The sequence below is a fragment of the Gouania willdenowi genome, unplaced genomic scaffold, assembly GCF_900634775.1.
Source record: "Gouania willdenowi unplaced genomic scaffold, fGouWil2.1 scaffold_63_arrow_ctg1, whole genome shotgun sequence".
Taxonomy (NCBI): Eukaryota; Metazoa; Chordata; class Actinopteri; order Blenniiformes; family Gobiesocidae; genus Gouania; species Gouania willdenowi.
The window spans coordinates 164,335-185,375 of NW_021145228.1; the positions used below are offsets into that span (position 1 = coordinate 164,335).

The window sequence follows — 21,041 nt, forward strand, 5'->3', positions numbered from 1 at the left end:
AACACATTTATTCTGACTGGTTTATCATAAAGTTTATAAAAAGTTGGTTGTAACGTCAGCGCGACAGTTGAGTGGTTGCCAGGTTGAGTATTTTCCCGCTGATTTGTGAGATTATAAAACAACTAACTTAGTGATGAAACACTTTAACTTTGATTAAAGGTGATATTTATGTTTTATTTGGATGATGAACGGATGGTTTTTGGGGCATTTCTGTGGATATTCAACATATTTCATGTGGGGAATCGTCGTTTGTATCTGGCAACCAGCTAGAGTCAGGAACAAAGCAGTGAAATGGAGGACGGACAGAGCTGGATGATGACTACCGTTAAACTAGAAGAAGAAGAAGAAATATTATGGAGGGAAGTGAAACTGAGTGAGACGGACAGTGATGATGATGATGATGATGATGATGAAGGCTGAGCTACGTCATCATGACCACCTGTGTAAAGGAATGTTTGCTCCAAACTTGGAGAAAAGCGGAGAAGAAGAAACGGAGGCGTGTCCGTCCAACCCAAGTATATAAATCAGCGCCACCCAGCGGCAAAACCTGTTGTTTTTCCAAAATAAGTTAAAATATTTGTCAATAAAAAATAAAATGTAAATAATTCCTCAGGTTCAACCAAACATCACTGGATTTATTTAAATTGTGTTATTTACTATTTATCACAAAGTCAGCATGTTACTATTTTATTTTGAAAAAGTTTGTAGATAAAGAAAAAGGCTTGAAAAATCTCTTTAGTTTTATAATTTGTAAACACTGGATAATCTACGTCAGTGATTCTCAACTGGTGGGTCCGGAGCTCAAAGTGGGTCTTGAACCTGAACTGGATGGGTCGCAGACAGCTAGTCATAAATGAATAAATACCTAATGTCTCTCATTTTGACTTGTCTCTTAATTTGAAAGAAACATTTTTTGACAGACCTTCTGTGAAATGTATGTTGTACATAATATATATTTATATTTTAAAAAATAAATAAAAAATTATATATGTGTGTTTTCAGCAGCTATTTTTGAAAAACTAAATTTGTTTGGTTGAATTCTAAAAAAAAAGTGTGTCACGATTTATTGACTGTGGTAAAATGTGGGTCCCAGGGTGAGACCAGTTGAGAACCCCTGATCCAGGGTTGGGGTCAATTACATTTTTCAGTTACAATTACATATTCAATCACAATTAATTTATGATTGCAGAGACCAGCAGTTTTTGTGATATAAAATATATTTTAAATATTGTTTATTACAGATGTGTAGAACTGTACATAGAACTATAACATGGTTCCCCAGTTTTGCATTCAATTGTAATTGACAATTTTTATAGAATTTTCATGCCAATTACGATTACAATGTCAATTATCTGAACCCAATTACAATTTGATTAGAATTACAACAGCAACAGATTTTTTAAATTACCATTATAATTACACCATAATTGTAATTATTATCAATCACATTACTACTGAAACATTTATGAATGTGTGTTGTTCTTTAAAAAAAATAAAAATCTGATCATTGAAATAACAAACATTGCCAGTTGAAGGAGTGTGTTAAATTTTTAAATCAAATATAAATAACTCATATAAATATATTATTATTATTATTATTATTATTATTATTATTATTATTATTATTATTATTATTATTATTATTATTATTATTATTATTATTATTTTCTATTAGTATAATCATATTATTTTAGTATCTATAAGTATTTTCTTAACGTGTTATTTGCTGCTGGTACATGGATGAATCCATCTTGACAAGCATGTTACGAGTGTGAACGTCTAAATTAAGGTTTTTCTATGTTTTTTGTAATTAACAATTAAACACACCACAAAACAGTAAAACATTTACATATATATTATAACAATATTTTTTAAATGTCTTACGGTCGTTTACATTTAAAATATCACGGCAGAATATTATTAGTTGTTTTTTTTTGTTTGTTTTTTTTACAAGTGTAGGAAGTGACGTAGACTCCGCGCATGCGTTGAACCGATCGTGTTTCCTCCTCCTCCATCTTTTACTATCTGTGAACACGGAGACGTCACTTCTTGAGCACCGAAGCGGATTAAAGTTCACCTTCCGTCAGGACTGAAGGTAAAAACACTACTTTAATGGTTTAACTGATGGTTTTAGAGTAAAAACACTATTTTAATGGTTTTACTGATGGTTTTAGAGTAAAAACACTATTTTAATGGTTTTACTGAAAGCCTCTGATGGTTTTAAAGTGCATTTAGGCTGATGTGGAGGTTTCATGAACACAGACAGGATGCTAACGTTAGCATCCTGTCTGTGTTCATCATGTTATTGTTTATAGACTTAGTGATGATGAAGATACAGTCATTGCTAAAGTTCCTGTAGTTTATCATACACAGCTGGAGCAGATCATCTTATTATTCACAGTTAAATATGGGTTAGAAACAGCGAGGCTACGTGGTTAGCCTTTAGCTCGCTAGCTAGCCGGTGTTATAGTTTGAGTGTGACTGTGTTTAACTGGTGACTGAATTCTGTTAGCGTGGTTTGATAGACACCAGCTTGTTCAGTCTGTTCTCGTCCCGTGATTATTAAACCTAAATATCCTGAATGATGAAATCATCAGCTTGATCTGGTTTATTAATAGTAATCAGAAATAATTATCAACCATAACTTTATGTCATTCATTAGATATAAACTAAACTAGATTCAGCAGCAGTGGTTTAAATTAAACAGTAAAAACACTAATGTTGTTATTTTTGCTTTTTATGTATTTTTTAGAAAATAATTTCATTATTAATAACAAAAAATAATATACAATAAAATGAATGGAATGAATCATATGCACAAACTTTTTAATGTGTAAATGTTATTACTGAAGCATATGACATATTCAGTTTTTTTGGTGTGTTTGTGAGGAACCTGTTTACACTAAGTTGGGAATTGTTTTATTTATTGTTTTTATTTGTCGTAATTTATCCCAAGCTAAATTTAAAAGATTGTGGCGTTATAGAACAAATAAATGTATGATTTGTCATCTGATTAGTCGATTAATCGTTTCAATAATCAATAACTAGTCGACTATTAAAATAGTGGTTAGTTGCAGACTTAGTCTGTAGCAGTGAGACATTTTATATCAGGATTATTATTGTTTTTACACAGCGTAGCTCCACTGTTTTTATATCTTTTTAACCAACGTACATCTTTTCATTAAAAAATAATAAATCCTAAGGCTCATCACTAAATGAATATGTAAATAAAAACATGACAACACACGACAAAATGATAAATAAATAAAACAATTCCTAACTTAGTGTAAATAGGTTCCTTACAAACACGTCAGCCATGGCGACAGCGTAGTAACGTCATCCAATTCAGACGTTGATTTAACACGACTGTCTCCTGTGGTAGGTTAGCAGTGGCACTATCCACTCTCCATACCAGCGGTAGCTTCACTTAAATGCGCCCCGCCCACTCTGTCATGGTTCAGTGAGGAACATGCTGAAGGCTCCGCTATGAACTTAGGTGCACCACCCTCTCTCCTCCTGTCCTGGCTGCATTAAACTCATCTTAAACCACCACAAACAACCTCTAAAACAACGTAAATCATCACTGACTACTAACTACAGAACCTCTAGTGCTCGTTTAACTTTGCTGTGCCTGTGAAGCTCTGCACGTGCTTCGTGTAGTGCAGCGGCGCTCCGTGAAAACATGATCAGCTTTAATCATCTTCACCTGCTCAGTGTTGGAACTGTTATGTCTGGTTAACTAAGAATAACTCAGTCTGTACTGTAATTTAGTTATTTTATTCCAGCTTTTTGTCCGTGTCGCGTAGTTACACATTCACAGTCAGCTAGCTACCTCAAGTACACCTGTTTCAGTGGGAACTTCCAGTTTACAAAATAAAAGTCCATTGGAGCAACATAATTAGAATGTTACATTCTAACATCATCTCATCAGAGCTACAGTAAAATTCATGTTGATATAATAAATTAATAAAAAATGAACTAATGAAAACAAAGTTCATAATTTATATATATATTAAATGTAATGTTTTTTTTCTATTTAGAGAGTGCATGGCTTATTAGCCAGAACATTGTTGTTTTCCTAAAAAAGATGTTTTGTTTTCTTTAGTTTTTTTAACTTCAGTGTATTGCATGGTGTTACTTAGTCCTGACTATGAGGGACAAAAGTATCAAAGTGCAACATCTTGTCAACATCAAATTCCACATTACACAGAAGATAGGATCATTTAAATTAGGTTAATTTAAACTAAGTTGATCAGAACTGACACTGACACTACAACTTATATCTACTTTTTAATTGTATGTACTTTATTTTTGACTTACATTTTTGTTTAATTATGAGTTTTTTATTTATTATTATTTATTTTGTTTCCTCACAGGAGTTAAAAACTAATATTTTCCTTAAAAAATGATGAATAATTCTAAAAAACGGAATTTAAAAAATTAAAGTGAAAAAAACGGAATTTGGAAAAAATAAAACTGATTTCATAGAGCCCTACATGTTGTTAGAATTTAGGGACCGTCAATGAAATACTGTCTCTGTGAAAAGCGTGGGTTAAAAAAGAAAAAGTTTAAAACGTTAATATAATGCCAAAACACTTTTAATAAATGGAGATAGACTGAAAAAAAATGTGCAGGTATATTTTATATAACATTTGAGCTTTTATTGTATTTTATGACAATTGTTTTTTCATATTTTTCAACACAAGTTATTCAATCCCAACGGCAAGTTTTAAACTTTCAAAGCATCTTTTAACTGTTGTTCCGTGGGTTCACGTGTTGTGTTCTTTCCCTCTTTCTCTGCTTCTCTCTCAGTGCTGTGCTGAGTAGTTTTTAACTTTGAGAAGCAGTTTATGACTTGTTTGAATATTTATTCCTAATGTTAATGTTGATGTAGTTTAGAACAGAAACTTAGACAGTTTGTTGCTTAATGCACATCTGACATCACGTTATTTTCCTCTGTGGGGTTGTGTTGGAATGGACTATTATTCATGGTTTCTTTTTGTGTTTGATACTATAATTATATCTTTATACTCAATAATCCTGTTAATAAAATGCATCTTCAGTCAGGCCAACTTTTGTCAAAGCTATTTTCAGGACAAGGACAAACAGTTCTTTCATAATATTTCATGAGATAACTCACTCTATTTTTTATTTGTTCTTCTTCTACATCACCTGTTTTTATTATTTGTTAAATATTTTTTACTTGGTGTCGTTCTACCTCACCTTTGTTAATTTCAATGAATGTTCCTTTTTTTTTAAATTGAGACTTGTACCATTTGTTATCATCATTGTGTAATTTTTATGATGTAAATTGAGGGAGCAAAAGTAGTATCGGCTCAAGAAAATCAGCAGTCTGTATCAGTCATCGGGTAAGGCTGAGAGGGGAAAAATCATTATCGGCCCTAAAAATCGGTCAATCCCAAGTTAACAGTAGCATAACCAACTTAGCATCTGCATTGTTTCACCCATGAATTAAATTCAGAGGGTCCAGCTCTGATAGTGGGGTCTCCTAACCCTCTTCCCCTGGTCAGGGGTCTGTAACCTTTACTCTCCTGCAGTGTACTTCCTGTTTACAGTGGCGCTACATATTTTTGCGGGACGCCGTGCCAAACACGGTAAAACAGTAGAAGAAGAAGCATTGTCAGCGTGTTTCTGTTTACATCACGTGCGGCAATCATGGCGAGTCAATGCGAGAGGAGGACATGCTTCTCAGAGTGGAAATACGCGTATTATTTTTGTCTCCAAAAGGTGAAGCTAAGCTAACGCTGTGGCTGGATTTTAACGGACTGTGACTGTTATCCAGGGACAGATCAGCCAAACTATTGCACGGTATGTTGTAAATAAGCAGTCTGTCACTGCTGCTGAGTCACTGCTAACAGCAGCTTGTTAGCCTGATATGTTTAGCATTGTGTAGCTGAGAAAAATGCTGTGAATTTGTTTTTCCACATTTTTTTATAAGCATTTTCAACAGCAGAATGTGCATCTGGAATATGCACAGCTCACTTTACATTACTGTGCTAAGGCTGAAAAATTAGTTTTAATTTTGGAGCAGCTGTTTTGTGCTTTATATGCACATTTTTTATGGTAGTTTTATAGCAGTTGATCAACAGTGGATTATTATATTATTACAGCACTGATATGAAGCTGTATGGACACAAATGACCCAAAATAAATAGTACATTCTTTAATTCTAAGTAACTCAAAAGTGAATTTTTCCAGTAACGCATTACTTTTTGGTGTAAGTAATCAAAATAGTATCTGAGTTACTTTGTGAATGAAGTAAGTAGTAACAGTAATTAGTTAGTTTTTTTCAGTAACTACCATAACACTACCTGGCGGTTGTATACTATTTTAGAGTAATTACGCTGCAAGTTCACTGATACATTATTAGAACTGACTGCTGTTTTATGTTTGTTGCTCATGCTAGTTTCTGCACCCGCAGCCAACAGGAGCGCCACCAAATACGTATGAATATGGCAATATACCGAGGCCGGAATACTCATCGAGTTAATTTTATTTATCTTCCGGTTAATTGATTTATCGATTTTCGGCCCAGGCCTTGTCCAAATCTGCCTGTTTTTCATGGACTGATCAGAGTTAAGTTACAGGAAGATGGTTATTTGTTTTTTTAGTTTTCTACATTATAAAATGTTTGTGCAGTAGACAGAGAAGTCCATCTGCCTCCAATTTAACTCAAATGTAATTGTGTGCTTCTTTGCACTCGCGTCTCCACATTGAACGAGCGAAACGCTAATTTGAATAGGGCGGTCTCCATCACTTCTGCATGTGCACTAATCATTGCTGCATTCTTAGTGAATTCCTCGCAGCAGGTGAGGAAACTGCGTCACTAAAGGATTTAGGGACACAACTGGTATACCACCCTACATACAGCCTTCTACCACCTAAAGAACATCTCCAGAGTGAAAGGTTTAATGACTCAGAAAGATCAGGAGAAACTGGTCCATGCTTTTATCTCCAGCAGACTGGACTATTGTAATGGTTTTCTGACAGGAATCCCCCAAAAGAGCATCAAACAGCTACAGCTGGTTCAGAAAGCTGCAGCTTGGGTCTTAACCAGAACAAAGAGGTCAGAGCACATTACTCCAGTTTTAAAGTCTTTACACTGAATACATCAGTGACATGTTAGTCAGGTATGAACCCAGCAGGTCTCTCAGATCTATGGACACAGGTCATAGTGGAGCCCAGAGCTCACAGTAAACATGGTGATGCTGCGTTTAGTTGTTATGCTGCAAAGAAGTGGAACAAACTGCCAGAAGAGCTGAAGTCAGCATCTAATGTGAACATTTTTAAATCAAAGTTAAAGGCACTTTTTTTTCTTTACTGCATATGATTGAGAGAGATTTTCATGTTTCATGGTCGTGTTGTTGATGTCATGTGTTTTTTGATGATTTTAATTGATTTTACTGATGATTTTAATAGATTTTACTGATGATTTTAAAAAAATTTCCTGATGACTTTAAATGTTCTTATTGATTTTAAACAATTGAATATTTTATCATGTAAAGCACATTGAGTTGCCTTGTGTATGAAATGCGCTATACAAATAAAATTTGCCTTGCCTTGCCAAGGGCACCAAGGGGACGCTACAAGTCGCCCAGGCGCACCGATCAAGCGTTAGACAGCCCTAGTTATAGGTCTGAATAATATTATTTAAAGGTCCAGTGTCATGCTATTTTTCTCACATCTCCATTTGTTCTAAGAACCTCAACAACATCGTTTATTTTCCCAAACTCACCTGTTTTCAAGAGTTTTGGCCCTCTGAAAAGAGTGTTAAGCTGCTAAGTCACTTTCTTGTCATCCTCTCCTCTTCCAACTACACGAATAGTCCATTTAAAGTGATAATCATTTGTTTTGTCCAACCGCTGCGTCGCTTTGGGTCACAAACACGTCAGATCATGTCTAAGGCGATACAAGGCAGTTTAACGGGTACTAAAAAATGAAACTAATTGTGAGCTCTCACACTGTGCTTTACATTAGCAATGTACTGGATAATGTATATACTGAACATAAATATATTATCTGTGGATAAAGGGACTAGTGGTTAAGGGAGCAGGCTTGTAATGGTAGTCTCATTGGTTCTAATTAGGGATGTAACGATTCACTCAACTCCCGATACGATTCGATTCACGATACTGGGTTCACGATACGATTCTCTCACGATTTCTTTTACAAAATGGGAATGTAGACAATTTTTTTTTTTGGGAAAAAACTAGAAAATACTGTATTATTTTCCTTTTATATTTCATTGTCAAAAGAATCCCTTGATACACTATTCAAAACAATGCAATTTAACTAAAAATAAATCTTGAATGAAATAAATAAAGGAATAATAGAAATGAAAATGAAGCCTATTAATTTAAATTCTGGTTCTATAATAAACAATGCAAAACTGCATAATAGTTCTTTTTCTTTTTAAAAGTGCAACTGAAAATGTATTTTGTGCCTTAACAATTGGACTTTAAAAAAAAAAACCGTGATTACACTGATTTACGTCATATTTGTTTGGACCAGCAGAGGGCGCTGGTAACACAGTGGTCGGTTGGCATGCAGAAATTCTTGCAGTGAAGAAGAGAAGCTATGCTAGCAGACAGAGCTAATAGAAAAACGTGACTTTTACAGATATTCAAGTAATATTACAGATATTCTTTCGGTGCTAAAGGGGCAATGAATCATTTATTAACATATTTAAGAGTAGAAGGCAGCTAGAAAGAAAGTATTAGCAGACTCCGCCCGCCGCCTACACTTGTACACTTGCCCTCTGCTGGTTAAAAAAAGTACTGCGATTCAATTTTCAGAAAATCGATATCAACCGTGATACCTATGAATCAATTTTTAACTGCCTTCCGATTAATCGTTACATCCCTAGTTCTAATCTCCCTCGGTCCATCACTGTGGGATGTTGATCAGTCCCTTATATTAACCCTAACAGCTCCCTGGGTGCTACAGCGTGGCTGCCCACTGCTCCTCAAATACACAGAACACAATTAGTGTCTGTAGCTTTACATACAGTATATGACAAAGTATAATGTATATTCTATTAAACCGCTGTTTTACCTGTGAGATAGTTTGAAAGGGAGGAGCTCCCATTTTTATAGGGTAGGAGGAGCCAGGATTGTCAGGAGGAGGAGTTTCCACCCATTTGGAACTGACTTTTTTTTTTTAATAAAATGTAGAATAACAAGGGAGAGAGGGAACAGAACTTTTTCAACCTCTGAATGAAGCTACTGTATAGGAATATATATCACTCTAGAAAAATCATTAAGTGATTTATTTTTATAATACTGCCCCTTTATTGTATGAGTAGGGTCACCTTAAACATTTCATTTTTATTTTATATTTTGCATTGTTGGAATGCCAATGCTAAATGAAAAAGTTAATATTTTTGATTATTTTATTCTTTGAGGCATTGATATTAATTTATACAATTGCAATGTTTAAATCTGTTTGAGGTTAGTACACATTCAGGGCCATAAATGCAATGGGACTAATAATCAGCATAATAGTTTATTTTGGTGTCTCGGTTACTGCCCAGAATTGTCCTTTTGGTACATTCATAATTCATGCCTGTTGTTTTTGAGAGGACCTGGGGTTCTACAAGTGGACGGTGTCATACAAAATGGTCTACGGCCTGGTATTGATCCAGGATCTGTGGTGGGGAACCCTGACCTGACTTTTATCAATAAGTTCAGGTATATGTTGTCTTTTGTTTTATTCACACAAATGATTCAGCAGAAACACATTTTATTTATAACAACTATTATTCGTAGTTTGTTGTTCATAGATAGAAAAAACCTCTTCACAAGACATGAAAAAGGTGATTATAACAAATTGTTAAAAATTGCTTTACACTTTAAAATCAGGAATAAATGTATCAGTTTTTATTAGTTTTTTAAGTGGACATTTTTTGTGTATCATGTATTTATTTTGCATTCTCATGAGAAACTTAGTAATCCAGTAATTTTGTATTGTTTTATTTAATTTTTGATCACTCCATTATTCTTTATTTTTATCCAAATTGTCATAAAAACACTAATAAATGGACATGTTATAAACTGATTAATAACTGAATGATGAACCATTTCCATCTAAAACTGAAGAGGAACTAAGGTCATTAGCTACTGTAAAATCTTTTTTTTTCCAAATTCCGTGTTTTTCACATTTTTTTAAAATTTCGTTTATTTAGAAAATATATTACAAATATATTTAAACAAAAACTGTTTCTTTTTAATTAAATATGTCATTAATATCACCATATTTCCCCTCAGTGATCAATGGTTTACTGAATCTGATCAGGTTTATTGATTAAGTTTTGATCAACTTCATTTAAACTAATTTAAATCATCCTGATGACATCATTCCAGACTATAATGAGTAAACAAAAACAAATGCATCAGTTATTTCACCACTAGAGGGCAGACTATTGTACAGTATTAGAAGCTATCAAGTTATCATGAACCTATGATGTTTCAGACTCTACAATCCCTGTCATCGTTGGTCTCGTCCACAACAACAGAACAACTGCAGCTCTTCACCAGAAATGGCCGTAGCTTCACAGACACACAAACGTTACGTGGGAACTGGTCTGCTCAATATTTTGGTAGTTTAGACGTGTTTCAGGTGGACGCTTCAACATGTTGTTTAGCTCAGGACCAGGAGGGGTGCTGGGGTGCACCAAATGAACGGTCCCCTGAAACATTTCCCTTTGTCTCACGATGACAGCGTTTCATTCACATTATGTCACTTTCTGCATTTAACAGTGGATTTTATTTTTATCGGTTTTTATTCCGTCTCTTCCATCCTTCAGGTGGAGCTGAGTCCATGCTGATGTTACAGGTGAATGGAGGCATCTGAAGGAGGATTGTGGAATCTCTCAGCTGTGACAGCAAACATGGACTCCTCAGAAAAGGTGAGAAATTAGTGGAATAAAGTCTTTCAGCAAATGTGAACAAAACCAGTGAATGTGGAACCAGTGAAGGACACCTTTAAAGCTGAACATCAGCTGGACTTCTGGTGGAACATGTGACCTCCAACTGCTCAATGACACAGTCAGGAAGTACAACAACAGATCAGCCATAACATGATGAGCCCTGATAAGAAATGTCAGCTTTTACACATATTCTTTAATAATGCAGTGTGTGAATAAGAAGATCCTCCAAGAATCACATGTTGTTGTTAGACTTTATTGTTTCTATTTGTGGCTCTAGAACCAGTTCAGATCAACTTGTTCTCACTGTGTGTGACATCACTGATCTGACTTTTTAGCAGCGTTAGCCTCTGTTACTGCCTTTAACTGAGCTTGTCTCATACACAACACTAGTCTGACTCTTATTGTGAAAAGACTTATTTCTGAGCTCATAGTGCAGAGTTTATTTAGACATCAAAGGAACAGCTACAGTTACAAGCAGCAACTAGCAACACAATCAGAAGGAGGTCATCAGTTAGACAGGTTGCCAATTAATCGTGTATTTTGAGACCTTGCCAAAAGATTTTATGAGGTCAAGTAGAACAGGGATGGACTGTTCAGGCTGTGAGAGGGAAATTACAACGTCGTCCGTGTATAAAGAAAGGTGATGGTTTATATTCCCCAGGTGAATGGGTCTAAGAAGAGTGTGGTGTCTAATACTGATGGCAAGAGGTTCAATTGCAATTGCAAACAACAAGTGGCTGAGTGGACAGCCCTGCCGTGTACCACGGTGTAACAGAAAGGGGGCCGACGTTTCTTGATTAGTTAAAATGTAAGAAGAGGGCTGGGCGTATAACAATGGATTCCAAGAGATAAACCGATTGCCAAACCCAAACTCCTCCAAAGCTCTCAACATGTATCGCCACTCCAATTGGTCAAATGCCTTTTCCGCATCTAAGCAAAGGCAAGGCAAGGCAAATTTATTTATATAGCGCATTTCATACTCAAGGCAACTCAATGTGCTTTACATGATAAAACATTCAATTGTTTAAAGTCAATAAGAACATTTAAAATCATAAGTAAAATCAATAAGAACATTTAAAATCATCAGTAAAATCAATTAAAATAATCAGTAAAATCATCATTACATCAACAACATGACAAAAAATCTCTCTCTCAATCATATGCAGTAGAGAAAAAAAGTGCCTTTAACTTTGATTTAAAAATGTTCACATTGGATGCTGACTTCAGCTCCGCTGGCAGTTTGTTCCACTTCTTTGCAGCATAACAACTAAAAGCAGCATCACCATGTTTACTGTGAGCTCTGGTCTCCACTATCTGACCTGTGTCCATAGATCTGAGAGACCTGCTGGGTTCATACCTGACTAACATGTCACTGATGTATTCTGGACCAAACCCATTCACAGATTTATACACCAGCAGCAGAACTTTAAAGTCTATTCTGAGGCTGACTGGGAGCCAGTGTAAAGACTTTAAAACTGGAGTAATGTGCTCTGACCTCTTTGTTCTGGTTAAGACCCGAGCTGCAGCGTTCTGAACCAGCTGTAGCTGTTTGATGCTCTTTTGGGGGATTCCTGTCAGAAGACCATTACAATAGTCCAGTCTGCTGGAGATAAAAGCATGGACCAGTTTCTCCTGATCTTTCTGAGCCATTAAACCTTTCACTCTGGAGATGTTCTTTAGGTGGTAGAAGGCTGTTTTTGTGATAGATTTGATCTGACTGCTGAATGTAAGATCTGAGTCAATCAGAACACCAAGGTTTTTGACTTGGTCTTTAGCTTTTAAAGATCGAGACTCAAGATAATTGCTGACAGCAGTCCTCTTTTCCTTGTTACCAAAGACAATCACCTCTGTCTTGTCATGGTTTAGTTGAAGGAAGTTTTCACTCATCCAGCAGTTTATTTTTTCTAAACAGTCACACAACACCTCAATGGGACCATGGTCATCTGGGTTCAGTGATAGATATAGTTGTGTGTCATCTGCATAGCTCTGATAATCAACCTTACAGTTCTGTAAAATTTGTCCTAAAGGAAGCATGTAAAGGTTAAACAGAAGGGGTCCAAGAACAGATCCCTGAGGAACCCCACAGGACATTGGTAATCTGTCAGATTCAAAGTTTCCAATGCTTACAAAATAGCTTCGCTCCTCCAAGTATGACTTAAACCATTGCATTACTTTTCCATTTAGTCCAACCCATGTTTGCAATCTGTGCAACAAAATTGTATGATCTACAGTGTCAAATGCAGCACTTAGATCCAACAGAATGAGAACAGATACTTTTCCTGAATCAGTGTTCAACCTTATGTCATTGATCACTTTGATAAGAGCAGTTTCAGTGCTGTGATGAGAACGAAAACCTGACTGAAATTTATCAAATATTTTGTTGAATGTTAAGAATTGACTCAGTTGGTTGAAGACCACCTTCTCAATGATCTTGGCCATGAATGGAAGGTTGCTGATTGGTCTATAGTTAGCCAGTATAGAGGCATCCAGTGTTCTCTTTTTTAACACCGGTTTCACAGCAGCTACTTTCAGGGATTTTGGTACGGTGCCTGATTGGAATGAGCAGTTAATGATCTGACACAAATCAGTGACAATTGACTTTACAACAGTTTTAAAGAAGTTTGAGGGTATTGTGTCAAGGCAACACGTTGATGGATTCAGCTGCTGAACAGTCTCCTCTATTGTTTTTGGGTTCACTGTAATAAACTCTAACATTGTAGTTGACTCATCCCTCAGTGGTTGAAGCTGTTCAAGCTTTTTGTGATTTTGCTGGTTTGTTCTGATGTTTGACCTTATTGATTGTATTTTTTCATTGAAATATACAGCAAATTCATTGCATTTTCCAGCTGACAGTAATTCAGGGGCTATCTGATCTGGGGGGGTTGTGAGCTTTTCAATTACAGAAAACAACGTGCGAGAGTTGTTGACATTTTGGCAATAATTTCAGAAAGTATTGCTGCCTTGCTTTGAACAAGCCATCATTGAATTTTCGCAGACTTATTTTGTACAGTTCTAGATGAATTTGGAGTTTTGTTGATCTCCATTTACGCTCAGCTCTTCTACAGTCAGATTTCAAATTCTGCATTATCTCAGTCCTCCTCCAAGGTGTTTTCTGTGTGTTTGGTTTTCTCTTAGTTTTGATTGGAGCCACTACATCTATGACATTACAGACGTTTCTATTATACTCATCCAGAAGATCATCAACTGTCTCAGCACTCAATGTTGGTGTCATTGCTATGGCTTCCATAAACTGTGCACTTGTGTTCTCATTTATGTACCTTTTCTTTAAACACACATAACTAGGAGGAACAGATGTTACAGTCTCTAGGTCAAAAAAGACACAGAAATGATCAGATAGAGCTAAGTCTCTTACATCAACAGCAGAGATATCAACACCTTTAGAGATAACCAGATCCAAAGTGTGACCTTGAGTGTGTGTCGGACCAGTCACATGTTGTGTAAGACCAAAAGTATCCATTAAAGCATACAGTTCTTTGGCAGTATTGTCCATGTTATTGTCTACATGAATATTTAAGTCACCTGTTATTATTAAAAAGTTGTATTCAGTGCATACAACTGACAGCAGTTCAGCAAACTCATCCATGAATTCTCCAGAATATTTTGGGGGTCTATAAACGACTAAAAACAGAACTCTTGAATCACCCTTCAGTAAGAATGACATATATTCAAAGGAGATAAAATCACCAAATGTTATTTCTTTGCACTGAAATATTGATTTAAAAATGGCAGCAACTCCACCACCTTTCCTGCAAGTACGACACTTATTTAAATAAATAAAGTCTTGTGGTGCACTTTCATTGAGAATAGTATTACTGATACCATCATTCAACCATGTTTCATTAAGAAATAAAAAGTCCAAGTGATGTGTCAAAATAAAATCATTAATTATTAGTGACTTGTTAACAAGAGATCTAACATTAAGAAGAGCTAATTTTAAAGACTTTACTGGAGACACTGGTGGACTTTTTGGATGACATGTTATAGGAGTCAAATTTTTATCTCTATAAAGCTTTTTGCTTTTCTTTAATTTCACAATTTTACCTGTGTTACCTGTCACCACAGGAATTAAAGAAGCTGCATTAACTCCATAGGGCCCTGACTTTTTCTGGTTGTTCCTAAAAATAGAGCTATTGCAGTCCGGACCCAGCACACATCAGACCTGTGTCGCTCTAAGATGAACACAGCTGGCCTGAGGAGAAGAGTGATCCTGAGCCTGGTATCGTCGAGGAGGGATGGGTGGTGCAGATTGACCATGGTGGGGTAAAGGGTGGGGTGTCAGTCTTGTGCCAGCCAGAACCAGCTCGTTCATCTGGGCAGTTAAATCCAAGAAGGCAGGGGTAGGAGAGAAGCTGGATGAGGTGGAAGTAGGTGAATTTTGGGGTGAAGCAGGTGGGTCCTGAGATGCGGGGGTTGGGCTGACCTCTTCATTTTGGCGATTTTTATTTCTTGCTGGAAGCTCATTGACTCCGTGTTCTTTCCTTGTTGTTTTGTTCTCCGATGGTACATGTTGTCCTCTGTCTTTATCAGAACTGATAGCAGTGTGACTGGTGAAGTAAAACAAGTTGGATGTGAAGAGTTTTACTCCAGCCTTGTTTAGACACAGTCCATCTGCTCTAAAAAGATGACGACGTTCCCAAAAAATAGGAAAATTTTCTATAAAATTTAGTGAAAGGGCAGCACAAGCCGAAGACAGAAATTTATTCAAAGAGTAAATCCTTGAGAATTTCAGATCTCCTTTGCGGACTGGAGGTATCGGGCCACTGATGAACACTTTAGGCTGTATACAGCTCACAGTTTTTAGCAGATGGGTGAAATCCTGCTTTAACACCTCAGACTCCTCCTTGGCTAAATCATTTAACCCAAAATGAATCACAACATTTTTCAAATGTGGGTAATCTGCAATGATATGCAAGATTTTGTCAGCCAGGTCTGATACTGTGTCATTAGGTAAGCAGATCACTTTCACGTTGCTGCTAAACATCTTCTGAGCATCTTTAACAGAAACGTCTCCCACTATCAGTGTGTGAGGTTGTTGCTTTGGCCTACCCTGTCGCTTTTGTTTTCCTGAAGCACTTTCAGTCTTCGCAGTTCCAGAAGGTTGTGTGTTGACCTCATTAGAGCCAGATCCTAGGTCATTCAGCAGTGGGGCGAATCGATTACCCAGTTCTACATGAAACTGGGTTTGTGACTTGGTGATACTCCTGCCTTTAGCAGATGTCCACTTTTGTGCCTGGGCAGACAAGGGAGTTGATGTTGAGGCTGCAGTCTGCGAAGCCAGTGCAGGCCAGTCCTTCTCATTAGTGATATCATGGCGCTTTGCTCGGCCCGTTAGCCTTTGAAGTGGATATGACTTTTTCTTAGGCTTAGCTCCCAGAGTGTTCCAGGGAGGACTCGCACCTGTTGGCTTATCAACGGGAACAGGATCCTCCCTAGGCCTGATAGTGGGCGGCCATTTTACTGCCTCTCTCATGTTTATGCTCAGTCTCATCCCTGAACTCCATCGGTATCAGTGAAATATTGGCCTCATACAAAGTGCGAGGACATTTACAAGTTTCAAATGAGTGTGTAAACATTCTCAAAAGGAGGGGAGCCAACTTTTCAGAGTACTTTTTATATAGTTCAATGCTGAAGCCGACCGGTCCTGCAGTCTTACCATTAGGAAAAGATTTTATGCCATCCAAAATTTCCTGAGTTGAGATATTTAAATTTAAAGCATCTTGTGCAATCTTACTTAACTTAGGAAGAGCTCGACCGCCAAACCAGTCAGAAAGATTCCCAATTGCTTTTGACATATAGAGTTGCTCGTGATACTCTTTAAAACGATCATTAATGCCTTTTGGGTCAACAACTACTTCTCCTGTTTTTGACCTGATTTTATGAATAGTTCTGCTGGCCTGTAAGCCTCTTAACTGCCTAGATAGAAGTTTATGGGGCTTGTCCACAAGCTCAAAATGTCTTTGCCTTAATTTAAGCAGCTGGTCCCGCACCTGATCAGACAATAGAGTATTATATTCATATTTCAATTTCAGAATATTTTGTAGAGTAGGGGGACTGGGGGAGGATCGATAAGCAGTTTCCAACTGCAAAAGTACATTTTCTATCTCTGCAAGACGCTTCTTCTCCTCCCTCCTCATAGAGGTCTCAAAAGAGATAATATGACCTCTGCTGACTACCTTAAAAGTTTCCCATAGGGTGGAGTCATTGAATTGTCATTAGTTTCCAGAAACTCAGAGATTTTGGCAGACATAAACTTAGAAGGAGTGAGGGATGAAATCGCCAGTTATAATATTGTGTCTTATGGTTCAGGTCAAGGACCAAGGATGTTGGAGAATGATCAGAGATTAAAATATAAGTTGAAGAGATCACATTAGAAATCAAACTAGAGTCCAATATAAAATAATTTATCCCAGAATATGATTTGTGTCTTGGTGAAAAAAAAGAATAATCTCTTTTTGTGGGATACTGCAGTCTCCAAATATCTACCAGATTCATAGAAGACATTAAATTATTTGACAGTGTGGAGGATGCAGATAATTGGGTTGTATTGGCTGACCTGTCCAAAAAATTTTCTAGCACACAATTGAAGTCTCCACCAATAATAATGTGTGTGTCAGGGGAGTTAGGCAGTTTATTAAATATCTTAATGAAAAAGGCTGGATCATCAAAATTTGGAGCGTAAACATTCAAAAGTGTAACGTGAAATGAGTAAATATAGCCTCTTACCAAAATATATCTACCATTTGGGTCACTGATAGTAGAAATATGTCTAAATGGAATAGTTTTACGAATCAAAATGGCAACTCCCCGGGCCTGACTGGAAAATTTGGTTAACCCAGGAACACCGTAGTCATTTTTCTTTGGCAGGTCTTATATGTGTTTCCTGTAGAAGAATAATATCAGCAGACAGTGACTTTAAATGGGAGAAGACCTTGGCACTTTTGAGTACATGACCCATTCCCCTAACATTCCAACTGGTAAAGGTGATACCGCCACCTAGAGGAGGTGAACTAGGATGCATTTATAATTAAAGTAGGTAAACATGCACCCCTAGAAAAACAAACACTAATAATAAAAACAAGACATAAAACCAAACCTAAAGAACATTGCCCCCCTCCCCCCGCCCCACTTTCCCAAACAAAGTGAGAACAATAACCGTAAATAATCATACAGGGGTTGCCAGACCATATGAAGTCTTGAGCTACAGGTCGGCTCTAACACTAAGTTCTTGTGGCTCTCATTCCAGCAATGCAAAAGAGAAAAACGGTCATAAAAACGTCCTCGTCAGAATAATTGCACAATAAAAGTCACATACCATGATGTGTGCCAATCCATATCTGGTCAATGTAAAGTTCCTGCAAAGTCCTCCCGTGGTGAGGAAAACACCTTCTCAGTGTTACCATGGGTAACCCGCAGCCGTGCTGGATAAATGAAGTCGGTCCGCTCACCGGCATCCCGGAGCTTTTTACGAGCGCCATGAAAAGCCTGCCGCTCCTTCATCACCTCTGCTGGATAATCTGGAAATATGTGGATCGGCTCGCCGTTGTGACTCAGGGGAAACTGTTGACGGGCCAGCTGCAGTATGCTCTCCCTCGTCTGGAAATGATGAATCTGGGCAATCATTATGCGCGGCCGTGGTGTGTTCGATCCACATCCACGGGCTTTGGAAAATTGCCAGCACCGAGGACTCCCGTAACAAACTCTGTCACAAACTCAGTTGGGTGCCCATTCTCAATCTTTTCAGGGAGACCCACAATCTTGATATTCTGCCGCCTAGAGCGAGCCTCAAGATCGATCAGCTTCAGACGAAGCGCACCATTTTCTGCGTGCACCTTTGTGCACGTTTGTTCCAGAGCGGTGAGGCGGTGGTCATAGTCCGAGCTAGCTTCTTCCACATCTTTCACACGGTTCCTGAGGCTAACCAAAGATGCTTGGGTGGATGCAAGAGACGCCTCTAATGTATCGAAGAAGTCTGTCATCATTTTGCTCATATTAATATTGTTAAATGGTTTTTAAATAATTTTTATTTGTAAATCATAAAAAGTAGAATAATTTATCAGTTACTGTAATAGCCTGAAAACAACTGACAGTCTTTATTATGTAAAATATATTAATAATATTAATAAAAAAAAACACTCTGATTTTCTGATGTTTTTTATTCATTAAATAACCTTAAAGCAGATGGAAACGGAAGAGAAAATAGTGCCGATTAAAACTGGAGGTATGAATTTTTTTTGTGGGCGGTTTTGTGATGTAAATGAATCAAGCTTTCAAACGCATATCTTTTTTTCTATTAAAAACGCACAGTTTTGTGGCCCCGGAAACTAACCGGGACTACTTTCTTGACCAACTTCAAACGGCCAGAACTCGGACCAGGGAGGTGACCACTGAGTGAGACAATGTGTATGCACTGTAGTGCTGGTGAGGATTGCATACAACGTCATGTCTTAAATAGGCGAACTATCCCTTTAAGGTAATATTTGATCCAATTTATATAATATATATATATAGTGATTTCATAGTGTAATTTAGGTTAAAACAATGAAGAATAAAATCACAGACATGTTAAGAATAATAAATATTGGTTAAGAGTTTCAGATAAATACATTTACATAAATACTAAAATTAATAAATAAGTTTATGGGTAAAATACATTGTTAAAAAGTTAGACTTTAATTAAAATGGATAAAATTTGTACACCAAAGCACATGATTTCATTTTACAAATAGAAATAGTTAAACATTGTTGGTTGATTTAAAAACATTAAATAGCAGAAAATTAATTAATTTAATAAATAAAGTATTTAAAATAGGAAAAGATCAGGTGGTTCATTCTTTTAAAAAACATTTGATTAGAACTCATTCTTCCTTTTTCTCTTTTTCATCCTTTTCTTTAAGGTTTTCAACCTGCTACAAAACCTACAACAAAACTGAATAAACTTTTAAAAGCTGAGGTGATCTCACGTCTTACTTGTGTTCCATCCATGTTCTTTCAAGCTGGACAAGCATTGTAGAAAATAAGCTTAACAAGTATCTCGTGTGGTATTCTGTAAATTAAATACAGTTTAAAATTTGATTTCAATTAATTAATTGATAAAAGAAGTAAAGGAAGTTTCTCACTTTCTACATTCATAAAAAGATCATTTAATAAAAAGCGTGTGTGATTTCCCTGGTTTAATTCTATGGGACATGTGCATGATAAATGTTTGTTGTTTTATTTTTGTTTAATTTTTTTTACAAATTTCTATATTTTATTTTGTTTGGTGTATTTTTCTGTAATGTATGTTTTTTGGAGTCATTATGTGTATTCAAAAAAAACAATTAGGCTTCACGGCTCCGCCCTGCAAACACTATAAAAGTTAACAAAAATCCATGGATCTCTTTTGGTGTCCCACTTCTCTAGATGATCTGCAGTGACTTTGAGTCCTGTCTGTGAAACGCCCTAGAAAAAGTGTGTTAAAATAGTATATTTGTGTCATTTTAAATTATCTTCACTCTGTAGGGGGCGCTAACGCACCAATGTCCATTTTTCCACATTGAGCTGGTTTAGGGCTGGAGGTTTAACAACTGATTCACAAATGTTTGTTTGGTTCCTTCTCTGTGTTTAATCTCTAACTGTTCTACAGGACTCTGGAAGCCAGAACAAAGTGACATCTCAACGTTCTCAGGACGATGAAGCTCAGCCACAACAAAGAAACAAATCTAAGAGAAAAACTTCAGAGCAAAGAATTCAACAGCAGAGCCAAGCTGGAGTTAAAGCTAAACATACATGTGACCAGTGTGGGAAGGCCTTTACCAGGAAATCACACCTCACTATACATCAAAGAATCCATTCTGGATCAAAGCCATTTAACTGTGACCAGTGTGGAAAAGCTTTTAACCAGAGTTCTCACTTAATAAATCACAAAGTCGTTCATACTGGAGTTAAAAAGTTTGAATGTGACGAGTGTGGAAAGACTTTTAGTCGATCTGGAGACCTCAGTCGACATGTCCTCATTCACCGTGGAATCAAAGCTCACAGATGTGAACAGTGTGGAAAGACTTTTACACGAAGATCACATTTAACTCTGCACATG

The 21,041-nt window shown here is 36.7% G+C and overlaps 1 long non-coding RNA gene across 1 annotated transcript; it reads left to right on the forward strand.

Moving 5' to 3' along the window:
- Positions 1–1,990: 1,990 nt before the first annotated feature.
- LOC114460779 (uncharacterized) lies at positions 1,991–20,652 on the forward strand. Its single transcript, XR_003673731.1, has 3 exons — positions 1,991–2,095; positions 10,826–10,927; positions 20,592–20,652. It is a non-coding gene; the product is annotated as an uncharacterized LOC114460779 (long non-coding RNA).
- Positions 20,653–21,041: the final 389 nt, after the last annotated feature.